The sequence below is a fragment of the Salvelinus fontinalis genome, chromosome 24, assembly GCF_029448725.1.
Source record: "Salvelinus fontinalis isolate EN_2023a chromosome 24, ASM2944872v1, whole genome shotgun sequence".
NCBI lineage: Eukaryota > Metazoa > Chordata > Actinopteri > Salmoniformes > Salmonidae > Salvelinus > Salvelinus fontinalis.
Genome location: NC_074688.1, coordinates 15,852,313 through 15,876,056, shown reverse-complemented (window position 1 = coordinate 15,876,056; position 23,744 = coordinate 15,852,313). Strand labels below are relative to the sequence as shown.

The 23,744-nt window shown below is 44.9% G+C and overlaps 1 pseudogene; it reads left to right on the top strand.

Annotated features, from left to right (window-relative positions):
- The window catches only part of LOC129822015 (zinc finger protein neuro-d4-like), a 43,510-nt pseudogene extending 20,191 nt beyond the window's left edge, over positions 1-23,319 (top strand).
- Positions 23,320-23,744: the final 425 nt, after the last annotated feature.

The following is a 23,744-nucleotide window of genomic DNA, read 5'->3' as shown; positions in this document are numbered from 1 at the left end:
GTGTTATAACGATGTGCAAATGGTTAAAGTACAAAAGGGAAAATCAATAAACATAAATATGGGTTGTATTTACAATGGTGCTTGTTCTTCACTGGTTGACTTTTTTCTTGTGGCAACAGGTCAAACTTCTTGCTGCTGTGATGTCACGCTGTGGTATTTCACCCAGTAGATATGGGAGTTCATCGAAATTGGATTCTTTGTGGGTCTGTGTAATCTTATGTGTCTCTAATTTGTGTCTCTAATATGTGTCTCTAATATGGTCATACATTTGGCAGGAGGTTAGGAAGTGCAGCTCAGTTTCCACCTAATTTTGTGGGCAGTGTGCACATAGCCTGTCTTCTCCGCCTATGGCGGCCTTTCTCAATAGCAAGGCTATGCTCACTGAGTCTGTACATAGTCAAAGCTTTCCTTCATTTTGGGTCAGTCACAGTGGTTAGGTATTCTGCCACTGTGTACTCTGTTTAGTGCCAAATAGCATTCTAGTTTGCTCTGTTTTTTTGTTAATTCCTTCCAATTTGTGTTTGTTGACTTGGTTGGGTCTAATTGTGTTGCTGTCCTGGGGCTCTGTGGGGTGTGTTTGTGTTTGTGAACAGGGTCCCAAGACCAGCTTTCTTAGGGGACTCTTCTCCAGGTTCATCTCTCTGTAGGTGATGGCTTTGTTAGGGAAGGTTTTGGAATTGCTTCCTTTTAGGTGGTTGTAGAATTTAACGGCTCTTTTCTGGATTTGATAATTAGCGGGAATCGGCCTGATTGTGCTCTGCATGCTTTATTTGGTGTTTTACGTTGTACAGGGAGGATATTTTTGCAGAATTCTGCATGTCTCTCTCTCTCTCTCTCTCTCTCTGTATCTCTCTCTCTCTCTGTATCTCTCTATTTGTTTGTATCCCATGTATGACCTAGTCCCTGTTATATTGTACTGTTATCCAGTTGCAGCAGCAGGAACTCACTGGGGTAGCTGAGCATTCTTTATTGTGGGGGCTAATGGGGTGCTAGGCTTATTCTGGAGAGAGCTTCAGCCCTCCCTGGAGCAGCAGCAGGAACTCACTGGGGTAGCTGAGCATTCTTTATTGTGGGGGCTAATGGGGTGCTAGGCTTATTCTGGAGAGAGCTTCAGCCCTCCCTGGAGCAGCAGCAGGAACTCACTGGGGTAGCTGAGCATTCTTTATTGTGGGGGGCTAATGGGGTGCTAGGCCTATTCTGGAGAGAGCTTCAGCCCTCCCTGGAGCAGCAGCAGCAGGAACTCACTCGGGTAGCTGAGCATTCTTTATTGTGGGGGCTAATGGGGTGCTAGGCTTATTCTGGAGAGTGCTTCAGCCCTCCCTGGAGCAGCAGCAGGAACTCACTGGGGTAGCTGAGCATTCTTTATTGTGGGGGCTAATGGGGTGCTAGGCTTATTCTGGAGAGAGCTTCAGCCCTCCCTGGAGCAGCAGCAGGAACTCACTGGGGTAGCTGAGCATTCTTTATTGTGGGGGCTAATGGGGTGCTAGGCTTATTCTGGAGAGAGCTTCAGCCCTCCCTGGAGCAGCAGCAGGAACTCACTGGGGTAGCTGAGCATTCTTTATTGTGGGGGGCTAATGGGGTGCTAGGCCTATTCTGGAGAGAGCTTCAGCCATCCCTGGAGCAGCAGCAGGAACTCACTCGGGTAGCTGAGCATTCTTTATTGTGGGGGCTAATGGGGTGCTAGGCTTATTCTGGAGAGTGCTTCAGCCCTCCCTGGAGCAGCAGCAGGAACTCACTGGGGTAGCTGAGCATTCTTTATTGTGGGGGCTAATGGGGTGCTAGGCTTATTCTGGAGAGTGCTTCAGCCCTCCCTGGAGCAGCAGCAGGAACTCACTGGGGTAGCTGAGCATTCTTTATTGTGGGGGCTAATGGGGTGCTAGGCTTATTCTGGAGAGTGCTTCAGCCCTCCCTGGAGCAGCAGCAGGAACTCACTGGGGTATTTCTGATATCTCCTCTGATGTCCTTGCTGATATCTCCTCTGATGTTCTGGTGTGTTTGGTGCTCCAGAAGCTGCTGGTCGGTGATTTCCCCCATGAACTGGAAGCGGAGGAGATGGAAGAGGACGTCCCCAAACGCAAGAACCGCAAGAACCGCGAAGGACGGGTAAGACAAGGGAAACGCACAGGAACGTACAGCCACCTACTGTCCCTGTATTGTTGACACTGCAAAGGGCAACATTGTCCTCTCGCAAATACACAAGTGCTATGAGTTAAGATCTGATACTTCAGCTTGCAGTTTCATTGCATGTACAGGGTGTATCCTCGTGGATACCAAATCTGGTCCAACTAAACTTCCTTCTCACATTTCGCTCATGTTATAATTTCACTCATCCTGTCTATTTGAAATGTAACTGTGTTTGAAATGTTACTTTCATTTCACACATCCTCTCTTCTGTTTCAACTTCCCGTTAACAAAGTGTTATCTATCAAGATAAGTAACTTATAGAAATACCATTTAAGGATTGTTTTAAGGTGGAGATATGGTTCTTCTGTTGTAGTCATGCTCAATGCTGTTGGTTGGTCATCAATCAACAAGATAATTGAAATAAACATGCTTATTTGATTTCATAATATACACCATTTAAAATGGCCAAACTCTATTCACAACAGTATTCAGTTGGTAAGAGACAGACATTCAGTAAACACTAGGAATAGATTGTCCACCATCTACAGTTGAAGTCGGAAGTTTACATACACTTAGGTTGGATTTATTAAAACATTCTTTCAACAACTCCACACATTTCTTGTTAACAAACTATAGTTCTGGCAAGTTGGTTAGGACATCTACTTTGTACATGACACAAGTTATTTTTCCAACAATAGTTTACAGTGTCACGTTCCTGACCGGTTTTCTCTTGTTTTTGTATGTGTTTAGTTGGTCAGGGCGTGAGTTGGGATGGGCATTCTATGTATTGTCTTTCTATGTTGGGTTTAATGTGTTGCCTGAAATGGTTCTCAATTAGAGGCAGGTGTTTGACGTTTCCTCTGATTGAGAACCATATTAAGGTAGGCTGTTCTCACTGTTTGTTTGTGGGTGATTGTCTTCCGTGTCTGTATGTATGTTCGTACCACACGGGACTGTAGCGTTTGTTTGTAGTCTGTACCTGTTCGTGCGTTCTGCGTGTATTTGTAAGTTCTCATGTTTTAGGTCAGTCTACGTCGTTTATTTGTTTTGTAGTTTGTTAACGAGTTTTCGTGTTCGTCTCGTTCTGTTAATAAATATTCATTATGTCTTCACAACCCGCTGCGCCTTGGTCCGCTCATTCACCACAAGACGACCGTTACATACAGACAGATTATTTCACTTATAATTCACTGTATCACAATTCCAGTGGGTCAGAAGTTTACATACACTAAGTTGACTGTGCCCTTAAACAGCTTGAAAATTCCATAAAATGATGTCATGGCTTTAGAAGCTTCTGATGAACGATGTCAATTAGCCTGAGTCAATTGGAGGTGGACCCGTGGATGTATTTCAAGGCCTACTTTTAAACTCAGTGCCTCTTTGCTTGACATCATGGGAAATTCAAAAGAAATCAGCCAAGACCTCCATAAGTCTGGTTCATCCTTGGGAGCAATTTCCAAATGCCTGAAGGTACCACGTTCGTATGTACAAACAATAGTATGCAAGTATAAACACCATGGGACCCCACAACCGTCATATCGCTCAGGAAGGAGACACGTTCTGTCTCCTAGAGATGAACGTACTTTGGTGCGAAAAGTGCAAATCAATCCCAGAACAACAGCAATGGACCTTGTGAAGATGCTGGAGGAAACAGGTACAAAAGTATCTATATCCACAGTAAAAGGAGTCCTATATCGACATAACCTGGAAGGCCGCTCATCAAGGAAGAAGCTACTTCTCCAAAACCGCCATAAAAAGCCATCCTACGGTTTGCAACTGCACATGGGGAGAAAGATTGTACTTTTTGGAGAATTGTCCTCTGGTATGATGAAACAAAAATAGAACTGTTTGGCCATAATGACCATCGTTATGTTTGGAGGAAAAAGGGGGATGCTTGCAAGCAAAAGAACACCACCCCAACCGTGAAGCACGGGGGTGGCAGCATCATGTTGTGGTGGTGCTTTGCAGCAGGAGGGACTGGTGCACTTCACAAAATAGATGGCATCATGAGGATGGAAACTTATGTGGATATATTGAAGCAACATCTCAAGACATCAGTCAGGAAGTTAAAGCTTGGTTGCAAATGGGTCTTCCAAATGGACAATGACCCCAAACATACTTCCAAAGTTGTGGCAAAATGGCTTAAGGACAACAACGTCAAGGTATTGGAGTGGCCATCACAAAGCCCTGACCTCAATCCTATAGAAAATGTGTGGGCAGAACTGAAAAAGCATGTGTGAGCAAGGAGGCCTACAAACCTGACTCAGTTACACCAGCTCTGTCAGGAGGAATGGGCCAAAATTCACCCAACTTATTGTGGGAAGCTTGTGGAAGACTACCCGAAACGTTTGACCCAAGTTAAACAATTTAAAGGCAATGCTACCAAATACTAATTGAGTGTATGTAAACTTCTGACCCACTGGGAATGTGAGGAAAGAAATAAAAGCTGAAATAAATCATTCTCTCTACTATTATTCTGACATTTCACATTCTTAAAATGAAGTGGTGATCTTTACTGACCTAAAACAGGGAATTTTTACTCGGATTAAATGTCAGGAATTGTGAAAAACTGAGTTTAAATGTATTTGGCTAAGGTGTATGTAAACTTCAGACTTCAACTGTATGTGAAAATGTGATCGTATTATAAATGTGTATTTTAATGTTTCAGGACGCTTGGAAGATTAGTCCAAATGATGACTAAAGAGATATTAATCAAATCAAATCAAATCAAATGGAGATAAAACAGCCAGTGAACTTATCCATCTCCCTGAATGGGACAGTCACAGGCTCCCTCCCTCCTTCCAGTTCCCTTTCCATTTCAGAGAGCTAGCTGACTCTCTTGTCTAGTACGTAGGACCCACTGCAAGTTATGCAAACTCAAGCCTCTCAAGTGGTGCTATCAATTCCTCGTGAAAGCCCTCTCTCTCCTCCTGCTGTACTGAGAGGGTGAGAGGGAAGCATCGGCAGCTCCTTAATCCATTCTAGCTCCTCTCCTCTCCTCTGCTCTGGCTGGATCTCCTCTCCTCTCCTTTCGGCTCCCCTCTCCTCTCTCCTGCCCGCTCCTCTTCTCTCAGGCTGTCAGCGGTACAGTAGCAGCCGTGCTCTGAGTACTAAGGAGCCATATTCTTTTCCCTCTCAGCTTTAAAGATAAAACAGATACCAACTCCTATCTCAGTTCACTATACTCAATTCATACATTTTGGGATGGAGGGTGGAAACAAGTCATTTTTGTAAGTGTGTTAGTAGTGTATGAATTGTGCGGGCATTAGATACAGTACAATCATGTGGGCATTAGATACAGTACAATCATGTGGGCATTAGATACAGTACAATCATGTGGGCATTAGATGCAGTACACAGTATTTCGATATGCAGTGAGTTATCAGATCACGTACATGGATGCATTCTAAATAACTCTTATTAGACGAGAAAGGCTTCTCTCTCTCCGTCCTGTGTGAAGCCTCGCTGCAGGCTGTAACGCTGTATCTGTCATCCAAACAGCCATGTTGTTCATTGGAGCTTGAAGTTCCCTGTTAGGTGTCATCAACCCCGCCTGTCTGAGGAAAGGGTGATTAGAGAGAGGGGGGCACCTGTTAAAGTAGCAGATGATTATGGTGTGCAGGAGTGTGGTGTGTGTGTGTGTGTGTAGAGTGTGAACTCCGTTCACCCGTCTGTGTTCTCGCTGCAGGCCTGTGGTGTAGGGGGTATGAGGAAGAGACAAGAGCCCAGCACCATTGAGGACAGGGACAAGCCGTACGTCTGTGACAGTGAGTAGCACGCACACACACACACACTCACTCACTCACTCACTCACTCACTCACTCACTCACTCACTCACTCACTCACTCACTCACTCACTCACACACACACACACACACACACACACACACACACACACACACACACACACACACACACACACACACACACACACACACACACACACACACACACACACACACACACACACACACACACACACACACACACACACACCATGTATAAGAGCCATAGACAACATTCTTACTGCAGGCTAAACTACGCTGGCAAGCATATGGCTGCTGTCTCCACTCTGCACAAAGCAAGCAATTCTCTCACTGCCAATGTTATGGGGACAACTCCTCTAGTGTGAATGAGTCTGCTAGAGCAACACACACTAACAGAACACTATAGAGCATTCTATAGAGCAATATTCCAGCTGAAACAATGACATGGCATTAGCTCGTGATGGATGCAGTATTCATTGTGAGTGGATCTATTTTCAGTGGAGCACAATTGCGTTCAGTCATGTATTTACTGATGTATAGATATGTTATGATGATTGGGCTACATTTAGTTCTGTCTCTTGATTTTGTGTGTGTGTGTGTTTTCCAGTCTGTGGGAAGCGCTATAAAAACCGCCCGGGCCTGAGCTACCACTACACTCACACACACCTAGCGGACGAGGAGGGAGAGGAGGACTCTGAGCGACACACCCTGCCCTTCCAGCGCAAGAACAACCACAAGCGTGAGTCCATGTGTTACAGCGTGCTCTACGCTCTACCCTGAGGCTGACTGCTGCACTATGCCATGTGTTACAGCGTCCTCTACGCTCTACCCTGAGGCTGACTGCTGCACTATGCCATGTGTTACAGCGTGCTCTACGCTCTACCCTGAGGCTGACTGCTGCACTATGCCATGTGTTACAGCGTCCTCTACGCTCTACCCTGAGGCTGACTGCTGCACTATGCCATATGTTACAGCGTCCTCTACGCTCTACCCTGAGGCTGACTGCTGCACTATGCCATGTGTTACAGCGTCCTCTACGCTCTACCCTGAGGCTGACTGCTGCACTATGCCATATGTTACAGCGTCCTCTACGCTCTACCCTGAGGCTGACTGCTGCACTATGCCATGTGTTACAGCGTCCTCTACGCTCTACCCTGAGGCTGACTGCTGCACTATGCCATGTGTTACAGCGTGCTCTACGCTCTACCCTGAGGCTGACTGCTGCACTATGCCATGTGTTACAGCGTGTTCTACGCTCTACCCTGAGGCTGACTGCTGCACTATGCCATGTGTTACAGCGTGCTCTACGCTCTACCCTGAGGCTGACTGCTGCACTATGCCATGTGTTACAGCGTCCTCTACGCTCTACCCTGAGGCTGACTGCTGCACTATGCCATGTGTTACAGCGTGCTCTACGCTCTACCCTGAGGCTGACTGCTGCACTATGCCATGTACCCTCCGCTCGCATGTCACGTCAGAGCAACCCAAGCTAGACGCAGTATCCTACAGAATGTTACTACACAGCAACTTGCACATGTCCTTTGCGGCACACAGTGTGTGAAGTACACGCTGATGTACAATGTAGTAGCGTTTATGTTTGTCTGCCTGCATGGATTTCTGTAATGCTGTTTGATTAGCCTGGCCCTGAGTTGGACGGTGTTAATTGGCTGAACAGGGACACTGAGAGGAAGGGTCTTTTTTTGTCCCCCTCTCTCCCCTAGCACATTCCATGTCCGAGCTGGTAATTTACACTGAGAGAGTTTGCATCCCAAATTGCACTTTGTAGGGAATAGGGTGTCATTTGAGACGCAGACAGAAACACAGCTGTAGTCGTCCCCACATCAATGTCCTTGTAGAAAAATACCCATTTACTTCCTAGACTTAATTGGCTGAGCTCTGTTTTAAATTGGCCTGTCTTAGTGGATTGTCCATCACCGGGTCCTGGTGCTGATGCCTCTGTGTGTGTGTGTGTGTGTGTGTGTGTGTGTGTGTGTGTGTGTGTGTGTGTGTGTGTGTGTGTGTGTGTGTGTGTGTGTGTGTGTGTGTGTGTGTGTGTGTGTGTGTGTGTGTGTGTGTGTGTGTGTGTGTGTGTGTGCATGCGTGCTGCAGTTTTAGGACTGCAGTGTGAAAAAGAAGAGAATGACTGCATTTGAGAGGTTTAATATCCTCCTCTCCTCTCTTCCTGCTACACACACACACACACACACACACACACACACACACACACACACACACACACACACACACACACACACACACACACACACACACACACACACACACAATAACATACGCACTATACACACATGTACATACATGCACAAAACTACATTCTCTTATGAAATGCAAATAGAAGCCTATTGTGTGTGTGTGTGTGTGTGTGTGTGCATGTTTCTATATTTTGGTTGCAGATGCACCCCCTCCTTTATATTACACAATATATAATAATGATATTAACATGAATGGTTATAATGAAACTGGTCCATACATTATTCATTTAATATTCTTCCTAAAATATGTCTAGACTAGAGTCTGTAAGCCTGGTCCACTCCACAAGGCAAATTTAAAGGAAAACTCCATCCAAAAACTATCTTTGGCATTTGTTTCATTAGTCCATTGTTGACATAGTCCCAAAATGTTTTGCAGGTCAGCAATCAAGTTTAATACATATACGTTTCATAATGCAGAAACCGAGAGTGGAAGATCGCTGAAATCCAAAGTCTCTTTCTTCTCTTTTATTTCATTATTTTACCCCCCTATCATTCTCTCTCTTTCTCCCTTTTTCCATCAGTTTGATAAATTACAGATTATTCCACTAGGAGATGAGATTCTCACACACACATTCCCCCTCTCATTCTCTACCTATTCTCTCCCTCACTCTTCATCGCCAGTTTACCATGCTTTCTTTCTTTCCTTTCCCTCTCCCTCTCCTTATCTCCCTCTCTCTGCATTTGTCTTATGACTTATCCATCGCTTATAATTTTCTTCATTTTTTCTGTATTTATTTCCATTGCAGGAGTGGAAGCCGATTGTTAAAATGAACTGCAACATTAAAATTCATGGCTGCCTCTCAGTTTTTTTTTCTTCATAAAGTGAGAGAGGCAGGGGTGGTGGGGGCTGGTTTTGGGCATTGATGAGATGGGGAGGAGGGAGGGGTGTTTACTTTCGAGGGCGGCCCTCTGGTGTGCACCTGAAAATTGGTTTTGTGAGCAGAAAGAGTCAAGGCAGTTCTCGTTACGTCCTCTCCCCAAATCAGAATTGACATTCCGAGTCTGGTTTATCTGGACGGACAGACGGTCGGAGGAGTGAGAGCAGGAGGGGGGGTGGAGGGGTGGAGGGGGGCAACATGTAATTGAGCCCTTTGAAGGTCAGCGTCCTTTCGTTCCTGTTGTTCTTTTTCTATATTTATTTAATTTCACATTTTTCCTCCCCAGTTTCACCTCGCTCACAAAATGGCTTCACTCGCCAGTGTGAGAAGGAATCCTTGTAATCAGCGATAAGGACAAAATTAATTATGTATCAAACCTAAAATGGCGTCCTGGCTGTCTGTTCCCTCTTTCTCTTTCTCTCTCTGTCTGTGGGGTAGAATACTACATGTGGAATGATATCTGTGGAGTGGTGGTTGGTTCTGTTCCAGCAGGTTCACATGTGATGAAAGTCCTGCAGTAAGAGAGAGAGGGTGGTCTGATAATGAGGGTCTGGTGACAGTGGAGGGCCTGTGTCATTGTAGGGACTGGGAACGTTCAGACAGATGCACTGACACTATAGAGGCTCTAGTCTCGAGCGCCCAGTTCAATTGTATGTAATTGTTGAAATATTTTGTGAGTGGGCAACATATACTATCATCCAAAATTGACTTGTTGAATTATTTTGAAATATAAAATAATTTTATAATGCGCTAATGTGGACAGTTTGTGTTACTTCCTTACACAAGCCCGCATTTTCACCTCATACAATTTAGTGTTTTTTTTTATTTTTATACCTCGGATTGCTGATGTTAATGTACAAGTTTATAGTCCTCAAGATGAACCTAAATCGATTCCTTTAAACTGATGAATATCTTTGGTTTGGTCCGGTTGATTTGATCATACTCACCTGTCTGTCGCAGGGTTTAGAATGCACTTGTGAAATTCCCAAGGAGAGGAGTAGATAAATACAGGGTCTCATCTATCGACAGGTATATCTAGTATACCCAAGTCCGTTGTGGTTTGTATTTTAGAAGTGCGCAAATGGTAGTGAATTGTCCCAGTTCCATTGATTTCCATACAATATTGACGTGAGTGATTCATCTGTGCACGCTATTGATTACAGTAGAACAAGCGAATCAATTTCAATCTGGAATGACTGCTTGGTCAATTTGATGCGTGAGCAGTTTTTAAGGTACTAATTTAGCAAAATACAAGTAATCTGAACACAAGTGTGACGCGTGTGTATAGGGAGTAATTGTATGTATTAGTCTTCAACATATCACAACTTATTTCAGAATATTGATTATGAATTATTTGGACATTTAAAAATGGTGTTTTGACACTCGGCTATATAAAAAAATAGGAAGCAGCAGTATCATTTTAAATGTATGTTTTAGGAATATAAATTGCACTTTTAACGTTATTTTTTCGACATGAATCAACTTAATCAGGTAAAAACTACTGAATGAACTCCTAAAACGTGCTATGATTTATTTGATTTTGATGGTATTAGTGAAATGGTGAAAATGAGTTTGTCCTGGCTAGTCATTCTGTCTGTACTGTAGCAGACAGGTACAGAGCAGAGTAGCCTATACAGGAGACTGAGTAGAGATACAGGCTGGGTTCAGAGAGAGAGAGGACCGGGGTGGTGGGAGCGAGGCAGTACAGTCACGACCCATGGACCCTGAACATGTAACACACACCACCTGAACACACTACATGATCAGCACACCACACCACTACAAATACAGAACATGTATACTGTACCTAACCATATAAAATAAAGGTAAACATGGTCCAAATGACAACCAGTTTATGGGGTGGTTTCCCCCACAAAGATTAAGCCTAATCCTGACTAAAAAAGCATTTTCAATGTAGATTCACTATTGAGTTTGCTTTTTAGTCCAGGACTAGGCTTAATCTGTGTCTGGGAAAATGCCCCTATGAGTTTACTTGACTTTAGATTCTATAGTCTAGCTCAAACGGCGGTCTATTTAGGTGTAGTCAGTCGCTTGCTTGCTGTAAGCGCGGCTGGGACTTTGTCTACCAGTTTGCCCCACCATGGTAAGGAATGTCTCTTATTAGAGGGAAGACCTTTCTGGACTTACCAAGTTAATTATTCAACCCCGACCATCACCTTTAGCTGTTATTTTGGTCTGGTTTCTTCCTGAACTTTCCACATGCCTGTGCTGCTGGTGCCAGTGCCGGTACAGTAGCTTCCTCCATAACCAGACCAGCTCACGCTGCCTGCCGCCCGCCACTCCACTGCCTCCTCTACCACAACAAAGCAGGAAGAGAAACGGCTGTTGCCTAGCAATCCGGTTGCTATAGTGACAGGCTGGGCTCCCTCCTAAAGAGTATGTTGTTATGTACATTGAGGAGGGAGGGGGGAGTGGAGTTTGGCATTGGAGGGGTTGAAACGGAGGGGGCAGAGGAGTTCATTAAAGGCATCAGAAAGGAGAGCGAGAGTGAAGGAAGGAGAGAAAAAGTAAAGAATTCTCTTTATGATTTATCATATATATTACCCCAGACAGGGAGATGGCAGGCTGATATTGCACTGCTTCATTTGGTATTCTGTATTTACAGAGGAGAGGCTTGCCGGGTTAGGATTGGATCCTCAGTCATTTGGCCATCTTAGTATAACCCCCCCCCCCCCCACCCCCACCCATCCTGCTCATGATAACCTATCTGTCTGTCTGTCGGAGCATAGACACACACACACACACACACACACACACACACACACACACACACACACACACACACACACACACACACACACACACACACACACACACACACACACACACACACACACACACACACACACACACACACACACACAATCTTACTAGGATGTTTTTTATGTACTGTACAGTATACCTGTCTTGCTATCTAAATTCCAGCGTTTCCTCACTATTTATTTGGCGGGTCAGACAATGGGACCTAACTGCGGCTAAGAGTCTGAGTTTAGGGGCTTTTTAAACAGGATTACAGAGTCACATGGGGGAGAGTATAGAACTGTAATCTGTTCTCCCTTCACCAAAAATGATTAATGTTTGCATTTTTCTGAGCATCAAACAGACATTCCAGTTGGCACAGGGGTGATTGTGAAGTGTGTATGTATGATTTGTGTTTGTGTGTGTATTATGGAGGTGTGTGTGTGTGTATGAATATATGTGTGTGTATATGCATATGTGTGTATGTGTATATATACAAATAAGTGTGTATGTACTGTTTATGTATGTGTATCTGCTACAGACAGAGGCTCTTATGTTGTCACAGAGGCTGACATAGCGTGTGCAGGTCAGTGTGATTACACTGCAGCCATAGATCAAGTTTTATTATGCACCAAAATCTCCACCGTCCTCTCGCTTTGCAATGTCATTCTGTTTCAGACCCACAATGCACTGGGACTTACACAACCTGCTGACTGGACAGGGAAGAGAAACGAGCATGTTATTGCATTGCGTCTTGCTGGTGTGTGCGTGTGTGCGTGTGTGTGTGTGCGCGTGTGTGTGCATGTGCGTGTGCGTGCATGTGTGTTTAAAAGAGAGATAAAGAGGGAGAGATAGAGAATTGAAGAAGGAGGTGGGGACAGATGGTGTAGGTATTTGTGTGACAATAGACGGATTGCAGAAGAAAAATCAAATTTCCTCTGTGAAAGAGAGAAGCACAGCCATGATGAGAGAAGAAAGGTACCTCATGAGATATCTCATCTGTGACTGACACTTTTCGTCTGACTGACTCACAGTCACTCTCCCTGCATAATACTGAATCCATTGTCTCTCTGTCTGTGTGTGTGTGTGTGTGTGTGTGTGTGTGTGTGTGTGTGTGTGTGTGTGTGTGTGTGTGTGTGTGTGTGTGTGTGTGTGTTAGCGCCACGGTGATAACATGACAAATAACCGTCAAAGCATTTTTTGGGGGGTGTAACGAACAGCTGACTGAAGACTGGACGGCCGGGCATTCGTGCGGTTGTCTGTTTCTGCTGTAACATGGACTACAACGTGATGAAACTTTGTTGCTCCTTGCTGAAATAAGCAACGTGTTGTAGCAAACAAGTCTTCAGTTGCCTAGGCAATACCTTCCTCCCCCATTATGTCATTAAATTCATGAAAACGTGGTCATTCAAGCTTGTAGCATCACACCCAAGAAGACTCAAGGCTGTAATCACTTCCAAAGATGCTTCAACAAAGTACTGAGGAAAGGGTCTGAATTTTATGTGAATGTGATATTTCAGGATTTTCTTTTTTATATACATTTGCAAACATTTCTAAAAAACAGTTTTTGCTTTGTCATTATGGTGTGTAGATTGATGAAAAAACAAACGATTTATTCCATTTTAGAATAAGGCTGTACTGTAACAAAATGTGGAAAAAGAGAAGGGGTCTGAATACTTCCCGAATGCACCGTACAATTATACTCTTATTCGTGGATTAATTCACTTTTACCTGATGCCTTTCATGAAGGTTTTCGATTACTTAAAAAAAAATGTAACCTTTATCGCCGAATACAAATATATCTTAAATGACCCCGTTTTCATGAATTTGATGATATAAGCCCAATCAAAAACAGTACGGGACTTGCACCAGTAAGTAGGTGGGACATTCATAGGGTCTAGCAGAGGAGAGGAGAAAATGTGTGAAAAAACAATAACTGTCATCCAAAATGTCACCCAAAATTCCATGACCGTCACAGCCCTAGTGTGTGTATGCATTGGATGAAAGCTGATACTGAAGGCTGGATTGGGGGCAGAGGGACTCTCATTCGTCACGTTAAAGAGAGAGGGTGGGGGTTGGGAGTGGAACGAGCCTTTAAAAGTTATTATGCAAATATCTGCTGGCTATAAATCTTTGTGTTTGTGTGTGTGTGTGTGTGTGTGTGTGCGTGCGCGCGTTTGTCTCAGTGTTCCGGTGTGTGCTTGTGCGCATGTTTGCGTATGTGTGCGTGTATTGTCTGTGAATGTGAGTGTATGTATACATTATATTAGTGTGTATCTGTATGTGTGTCTAGGTGTGGTGCTCCCCTCATTAAGCAGCCTGGCGACAGGAGCGCAGAGTGTGTGTTTTCACACTGATGCTCTGACACAGCAGCAGCCACTTCTTCACTTCCCTCTCCTCTTTGTTGTTCTGCTCTTCCTCTCTCCTCTTCCTCTCTCCTCTTCTGTTCTATTTGCTCCCCTGCCATGCTGCAATGTGTTTTGTGTTGTGGGGAAGGCAGTGTGTTGGTGTGTAGGTGAGACTAGGAGCTGATCTGTGTCTCTGTTGGTATGGTTTGTTCACAGTGACATCATAGACAGCATCATCACTGGTTAACTCTAGACTAGTAGGATTGCTTTAGTGAAACCCTGTTTTATTGTCAGGTGCAAAACCATAATAACTAAGCTAAGCTATCTAATAGTTGGCCCGGTGTATGAGTTTTAGCTCCTTGTACTGTATGCTGGGACATGTGTGAATAGGTTTGTGCTCATTGTACTGTATGCTGGGACCTGTGTGAATAGGTTTGTGCTCATTGTACTGTATGCTTGGACCTGTGTGAATAGGTTTGTGCTCATTGTACTGTATGCTGGGACCTGTGTGAATAGGTTTGTGCTCATTGTACTGTATGCTTGGACCTGTGTGAATAGGTTTGTGCTCATTGTACTGTATGCTGGGACCTGTATGCTGGGACCTATGCTGGGACCAGGTTTGTGCTCAGAAAACAGAGTGAATAGACATGGGTGAGAGAGCAAAAGGAGGAATGAAAGTGTGGAGGAGAGTGAGACGCATAGAGAAAGTGAGAGCAGGCAACAGGTGCTTGTGGGTATTCCTGTGGAAGTGCTAATTCGATAATGCTGTGGCCACTTTATTGACCAGCCAGAGCGGTATGGATCTTAGGCCAGGGATTGTGCTAGAATGAGATTGTGAAAACTCCAGCAGCAGGCTGTATTGAGAATGAGGGAGTGAGAAAGGGAGAGAAAAGGGAGAGCGCGGAGAGAGAGAGAGAGGGTTGTAGAGAGATCGGGAGAGTGAGAGATCGGAAAAGAGGAAGAGAGAGGGGGATGGAGAGAGGTGGAGGGGAGAGGAAGAGAGGTAGAGAGGCTTATGCTGAGAGAGTGAGGGAGAGAGGTAGACGAAGAGAGGGGAGAGAGTTAGGGGGAGAGAAAGCGAGAGAAGGGAATGGAAGGGAGTGGGGAGATATGAGGGGGGTATTTGAGGATTCATCTCTCTCCCCTAATTCCCAGTGGGTTCCGAGACACACTTAAAAGCTGTGAAGTGTGCTGTTCTGCCTGTATTCTCCCAGTAATTGGAGGGGTGTTACAGGAAAGGTGGTGCTGGAGTTGAGATGGAGGGAGGGAGGTGTGTATCACCCTTGACAACCTCAGGAACGTGCTACTTGTGATCATTTTGATCTACCTCTCTCGCGCATGTTCTTTGTCTCTGTCTGCCTGTCTGCCAGTTTTCTGTGTCTCTCTGTCTGGTTTGGTCTGTATGTCTCTGTCTCTCTCTTCCACTCGCTTTGCTATCTCCCTCTCCCTCCCACCCTCTCTTTCTCCTTCTCCCCCCCTCTCTTTTTCACTCCCTATCTCTCTTTCTCTCTGTCTGTCTTAAGGATATACTACCTCAGGTTAGCGTCTCAGACTTTAAACATGGCCACAGGCATTTAATCATTGATGGGCTTTCCTTTCTGAGCAGGCAGGCCAGCAGGCAGCCCTCTCACACACAGATGTGTCAGGGCCTACTGATTCACTCTCAGGGGTCCTCGCAGCCTCACGGTCCACAGAGCCCCAGAGCAACACTGTTTGTAGTATGTGCCGTTTGGCATATAGTTTTATGTAATTGTGTGTGCATATACAGTTTTGCTCCCCATGGACTGTGGTAAAGCACAGTCAGCAGTAGTCTGTTAAAATAAAATACATACAAAGAAGGGGTGTGTGTTTTTTTCACAAGGCCAGAGGCTTAAAAAAAACGTTACTCAAAGTGACGTATTTCATTAATAAACCTATTTTGCCTTGTTTTTAATGCTTGCACTGTACATGCATAATATATGTACCTGTTGTATATAGTCCATACATAGCTCAGTGCCCAAGTGGCAAGTGTTGTAGACGAAGGTGGGGATAGTGGTATGTTTGCCACAGTCCCCTGAATGTACGTAATGTACCACTCCACTGTACATTACTGCTCCTCATTATACAATAAAGTACAGAGCTGCCTGGCTGGCTGCTGTGCTGGTACCACGGACAGCTCCTCTGCTCTTTTCTCCTCCCCCCTCTCCTCTCATCCTGATCAGAGTTGTTTTTTTTCTCTCTGGGGTTTATTGACCAACCCTGTGGAGTAGAACCCCCCCCTCCGCCCTGCTCCACCCACGCCTACTCCCCCCCTCCCCCAGCCCCCTGCCACAAGCCACCCTGGACTGGATTAATGACCTCGCTGGAGAGGGCCCTGGCTCTCCAAATCACACACCAGACAGCCACTGATTACTCCACCATGCCGACTGCTGCTGAATTCTGTGTGTGTGTGTGTGTGTGTGTGTGTGTGTGTGTGTGTGTGTGTGTGTGTGTGTGTGTGTGTGTGTGTGTGTGTGTGTGTGTGTGTGTGTGTGTGTGTGTGTTTACGTATTCGGGATGAATTCTGTGTGTGTGTGTGTGTGTGTGTGTGTGTGTGTGTTTTGTGTGTTTACGTATTCGGGATGAATTCCTGTGTGTGCTTGTCTAGTCTACTGTATACTGTTGTCTGTTTGTCTTCTTCTGTCTTACATGGCACGATGGTGAGTCATTGTGATGTTCCTGTCCATTGCATTGCATCTTAATACAGGAAAAAAGGACACATACAAATACACTGTCCTGGTTACGTGATCAGAGCTATTAAAGTTATTATGCAATCGACTGCAATCAGTGAGACAGAGAGGATGCATGCAGGGGGATGTTCTTCTCCATAAATGGTTGTTCTAAAATGGTTTCCCGCCGTGCACCTGCCGCTTGATGCACAGCAAGTCTGTCCCAATATTTAACAGACCCCTGGGCCTCCCAGTGGAGTTCCCTTCCCGTCTTACTCCTCCCTTCCCTGGCTGAGCACGAGCTGGCGAGTCCCAGGCTTCAGCGGGCCTGCTGCTTGCTTTACCAAAACCAACATATGGAGGAGGGTGAGTTTTATCCAGCTGGGACGCTCTGCAGTCTGGTTGGCTGGAAGTCTCATATTCTCTGTCTCACTCTATGTTTCCTGTCTTTGCCGCTTTCACTCCTTTCTGCTTACTCTCTCTCTCGCTCTGTCTCTCGCTCTCTCTCTTCCTCTTTCCCTCTCCAAACCTGCGATGTTCCACCTACGTCAGTCTAGTTCTAAGCCTGTTGAGTCCTCAGCTCTACACCAGCCTCAGTAGCAGGTCATCAGTAACCACAGACCACAGCCATATACTCTGTGCTCTAGGTCTGTGCTCAGTGGAGCTTCATACAAATGCTGGATTACTCTTATATCCTAGAGCATCGAATATAAGAGTAATATGCAGCTTTTCTGTAAGAGAGCGTTTGTTATGGAAAGAGCTCTATTGTATGTAACCAGTCCACCTGTGTGATTTCAGCTAAGAAAGCTGCAGATGGGTCGGTCATCCCTAACGGCTACTGTGACTTCTGCCTGGGCGGCTCCAAGAAGACTGGCTGTCCCGAGGACCTCATCTCCTGTGCCGACTGTGGACGCTCAGGTACGGACAGACAGACACTTCTATGGACACCGTTTTTCGTTGGTTTTAAATGTGTCATTATGACACAGATGTTATTATGTGTTGGTGTGGTGGAAACAAGTCCAACTTGATGACGTCGACAACGACGGTAATGACGTGTAACATGAAGAGTGTGTATGTCCCTCTCTGTGTCCCCAGGTCACCCGTCCTGCTTGCAGTTCACAGTCAACATGACAGCAGCAGTACGGACCTACCGCTGGCAGTGTATCGAGTGCAAGTCCTGCAGCTTGTGTGGCACCTCCGAGAATGACGTGAGCACCACACTCACACACACACACGCCCCTTCATACTCCCAAAACATCTATACTGAAAAATATATATCAACGCAACATGCAACAATTTCAAAGATTTTACTGAGTTACAGTTCATATAAGGACATCAGTAAATTGAAATAAATTCATTAGACCCTAATCTAGGGATTTCACATGACTGGGAGTACAGATATGCATCTGTTGGTCACAGATGCCTTAAAAGAAAAGGTAGGGGCGTGCATCAGAAAATCACCATTTGCTTTATGCAGCGCGACACATCTCCTTCGCATAGAGTTGATCAGGCTGTTGATTGTGGCCTGTGGAATGTTGTCCCACTCCTCTTCAATGTCTGTGCGAAGTTATTAGATATTGGCAGGAACTGGAACACGCTGTCGTACACATCGATCCAGAGCATCCCAAATATGCTCAATGAGTGACATGTCTGGTGAGTATGCAGGCCATGGAAGAACTGGGACATTTTCAGCTTCAAGGTTTCAGCTTTCAGCTTCCATTCGGATGAATGGCACGACAATGGGCCTCAGGACCTCATCACGGTATCTCTGTGCATTCAAATTGCCATCAATAAAATGCAGTTGTGTTCGTAGCTTATGCCTGTCCATACCATAACCCCACCGCCACCATGGGGCACTCTGTTCACAACGTTGACACCAGCAAACCGCTCACCAACATGACGCCATGCACGTGGTCTGCGGTTGTACGTACTAACAAATTCTCCATAACGACATTGGAGGCGGCTTATGGTAGGGAAATTAAACATTTCTGGCAACAGCTCTGGTAGACATTCCTGCAGTCAGTATGCCAATTGCACGCTCCCTCAAAACTTTAGACATCTGTGGCCTTTTATCGCCCCCAGCACAAGGTGCACCTGTGTAATGATCATGCTGTTTAATCAGCTTCTTGGCAAAGGTGAAATGCTCACTAACAGGGATGTAAACCAATTTGTGCACAACATTTGAGAGAAATAAGCTTTTTGTGCGTATGGAACATTTCTGGGATCTTTTATTTCAGCTCATGAAACATGGGACCAACACTTTACATGTTGCGTTCATATCCCACTATCCATTTACCACAACACACACTCGCCTGGACTCTTCTCCTCCTTAGTAAAGGATAATAACACACACAAAAAATGGGTGAAATCCTTGCACCGGGTGCGAACGCGTAGCAAATCTGGGCCTTTGTGTGTTATGTGTAGTATGTGCTATATTTGATTGATAATGTCAAAACATTATTTGTGTTTGTGTGTTTCCTTGTTCCAGGATCAGTTACTATTCTGTGATGACTGTGACAGAGGCTACCATATGTACTGCCTGAGCCCCCCTATGGCGGAGCCCCCAGAGGGTAGGTACACTACAGGATATGTGGAAGATATGGACCTAGTGTAGTCCTATAGAATATTGTATAGTATACCAAGGCCGGCATATTGTCAGTAATTGATGACCATGCAATGTCTGGGTTCATAATGTCACTTATACAGTAGATGCATTATAAAGGGAAAGGCCATGTGCTGAATGCTTGTGTCATCCGCAAGTCAAGTTGACATGGCTAAGAGTTGCAAATCTATCACACTACCTGACCACAGTATGTGGTGATGCACTCACAATCAGTATTCAATGTACAGTGTTCATTTATTCTGCTAGGATTAATCCTTGGGCTTTCCAATAACCAGTGAACTTGTGAACTGTTGATCTTCCAGGGAGCTGGAGTTGCCATCTGTGTCTGCGACAGCTGAAAGAGAAGGCCTCGGCCTACATCACCCTGACCTAATCTACCACGTTACCCACCACCCCCCCTAAACATAACAACTGGACCAACTCCAATCTGAGAAGACACCCCCAACGCCCTGCAGTTTTTCCTCCTCTATGAAACGACATCTCCAGTCATCAGGTCTCCCAGCCCCAGCTGTTTTAACGTCAATGGAAGTACCTACATCCCAGGGTGCACCATGCTCCTTCCAGGTCTCCCCCAGTCTGTCCCTGCTGAGGCCCAGCCACCTGCCCCTGGAGTCCCCTCCACCTCTGGCACCTCTGGCCCAGGAGGAACCACCTTCTATCCCAGCAGCCTCAGCGGGGAGCATCTGATCATCAATAGCCTAACTGGGCTGCCCCCCGGGGCTTGCTTGCCCTCCACCGTCTGCCTCCAAAGAGCTGTTTATCAGTAGCCCACAAGGGCACTCAAGAGGCACGTTCTCCCCCGTGAAGGGTCCTTAGAGGAGCCCTAACGAGCATCAGCTGCCACTGTGGCCCTATACTCCTATACACTGGGCTGTGGCCCTGGCAGCAGAGTACACAGAGAGAGGGAGAAGCAGGCCGTAGTGACGACCAGACTCCTCGTTAGGTTTAAAGCAGCTGCAGCCCCGCCCCCTTCCTCCCACATGGAGCCGCCACTCAAACCCTTTGCAAGTGAAGTACTCTGGGATTGATACCATCGCGCAGAGCTATTGTGGCTTTATGACATTTACAGAGGAGAGGGAGTGGAGAGGTTGTCACTCTGCCATCAGCCACTTACATCAAATTGTGTTTCCAAAAACATATTGAATTAGAGCAAACGTTTCCCTCAACTATGAACTTCTGGTTACCTTCATTTCCTTCAAAACAACAACTGAAAAAGCCAACACGAGACTGCTATGACTTTGGCGGAGCTTGGTGTATTTTGTCTGTGTGTTTAGCAAGAATGTAGGTATGTTTTAAGTGTGGACAATGCAGGTTTTATTGTCTGGCCTTGTCAAAAATACAAGGCCCAAATGTTTTTTTAAACATTTTATTTGGTACTTTATTTGCATGGTGTTAACATTATAGTTTTGAAAGATATTTTAAGGATAACATGTATTTAAGAAAGCACACTTAATTCGCAATAATGTGTTTGTGACCCATTTGGGTAAAGTTGTGTGTGTGTGTGTGTGTGTCCATCTGTATATGTGCGTGTGTATGCGTGTGTGAGTGAGGGCAAATGTGCCCTCCTAAAACTGCGTGGAAATGAGAGCCAACCGTAGCCAACCAGGTGCTAGGCAGGACCTATGGCAGGGTCGGGGAGCAGGAAGAGGAGGGGCTTCTGATGATTCTGATTCCTAGAAACACCACCATGACTTATTGTATTACATTTTCTGTTGGACCAAACGAATTCAAGCCAGCTTGCGCCGTTTCTCTCTTCCGAGCCCTGTTTTTCTCAAAGGATAACTCATTTTTGTGAAAAGTCATCAAAACTAATAGAATGAGCTCTTTACTATCTGCAAGACTGCTTTGTGTGCTAGGGACTTGTAATATAATGTGCTTTCAAAGAGTAAGCTAAAAGCAAGGACTTCTACTAACTGGGACGCCAGCATGTGAGTTTGTGCGCTTGCACTGAGACGAGTCTTTTTTCAACCCAAAGTCCCCTCCCCCAGTGGCCTATCTGACTGGACTATTGTATGAGGCTGCAACTTTGATTGGTCCAATGATCCCTCCTACTCTTCCTAGAGCTTTAAGTTGGGAGACATTTTGCTGTAAATAGATTGTCACTCTCTCTGTTTATCAAAAACACTAATTGCCATTTCATAATTCACCGTCTCAGTGCATATCGAAATATGAACTCAAAAATACAATTTATGTCTATTTAAATGCACTTAAAAGTGGTTGTCCTATTTGCCTCCATATTTGTAATGTCTCTACTCCTCAAATGTATGTGTTTATATTCTACTATGGTATGATCCAACACACACAGCCATGTTGGGGAAAATGTTACTACCTGTGCTACCCAAAATGTATGTACCATCATTTAGACATGTGTGATACCAGAAATTCTCTCGATTTCATATTTTGATATCTACTTTATTTATTTTTCTCGAATAACTAGGGATGTTTTCACCTCTTCTCTCTCAGTATTGTTCTCTTATTTGTTTATGTCTGTGTTTTTCTACTTCAAACATTTTGCACAGTGTGTTTGTTTGTTTGGCATGTGTGTGTATGTGTGTGTGGCTATGTGTGTGAGAGAGAGGGAGAGACACTGTCTGTCAGTGGTTCCGTTCCAAATGACACCCTTTCCTCTTTATAGTGCACTACTTTTGAACAGTGGCCATAGGGCTCTGGTGAAAAGTAGTGCATCACATAGGGAATAGGGTCCCATTTGGGATGCACACAGTCTCTTTACACTCATAATGAGGTCCTCGAAAAACAAACACAGTGAAAAGACGGTTATTATTTTTCAAACTTCCTCTCCACGGCACAGGCTGCATTCCGATACATCCAAGAATACAGTCAACACTAGTGCACTACGCTAGAATGGGTACTGCTGAAGCCTCAGTCCTCGCTACTGTAGTTGGTCCCGAGTGACAGTAGCCTGATCCCAGATCTGTTTGTGCTGTCGCATGACAATGACCCTTGGAGAACAGATCTGGTATCGGGACAAAGTGACAGAACGTTATTCTACTGAATTTGGGGCCCTTTGATTGTGTCATAATAGATTGTGTCCTAGCGGTGAATCGTTCGATAAGTAAACTCTTCACCTGTTAATGGACAGGCTCCTCAAAAGACAATGTGAAAACCTTCACCACATTACTGTTCCATCATTTTAAGTTTCCCACCAATATCCAATCAGAGTTGTGTTCAGAGCCAGTACTGAGGTAATAGCCAGATGATGACTTGTGATTCTGTGTGAGTGAGGTGAGCTGATCTGAAAGTGTTTACTGATAAGCCTTTACTTCTGAATTTATTCCTGGCACTTATGAGGATGTGGTGGTCAAACTACATTGATTGTACTATCTGAGAAGATGCAGTTGCAGAAAGAGGAGTGACTCAAGCTCAGATATGACCTTTGACCCCCCCCCCCCCCCCCCCCTACCCCCATCTTTAGACTGGGGGTGGGATCAGAAGGGAAAGAAGATTATTGTCCAGTCCTCAAACGAAGCAGGATTTTGGCCCTCTTGTAAATTGTTGTGCTGTGATCTTGCTTGCACTTTTTATTCCCCAAATAATAAATTCCTGTGTGAGTGTGTGCACATTTTCCTTTCTTGTAACTGTCTGTTGTATAAAAAAAAAGAAACACTGGATTAAATGAATTTGTTAGTATTTACCCTGATGGAGATCTTCCTGGACACGTGGGTTGTTTTCTCCTACCTACCTGGGAACGCGTTGAAATATTGACTGCAACTGCATAGCTGTCATTCATTCACTGTAAATTCATCTTGTCTTACTCCAGGCACCCAATTTTCCCACATTTTTTCTCTCCTGACTCCTTTTTTGATTTACGAACAATCATTAATAAAAGTTGTAACTCCTGAAACCGTCTGCTGTGGTGTGTGTCTGTGTGGAGCTTCTGAACACCCACCAATTTAGCAATGTTTGTGTATTTCTGAAGAAAATGTGAAAAGCTGAAAATTCATCCATTATGTGTTAAGTGTCATAAATATGCTATTTACAATAGATGGTTTGGAGCTTGGATCCATAAACCCACGTGGGCACTTTTCTCCCCAAAATATAATGATCTACCAAAGTATGATTGGATTACTTGAACCTCTTACAGCTTGAAAGTAAACAAGTTCTCTTTGAGCTACAATGTTTGTATGGGATAGATTGGAGAATAGGCAACTATCATACTGTAGTCCTGGAGAGACCTGGCTGAAGCAAATCCTGAATTCCATTCTTCACCTTCCAGAAGCCAGAACCATCACCAGTGCACACCTTTTTTTTCTTGGGGAAAATGTGTAT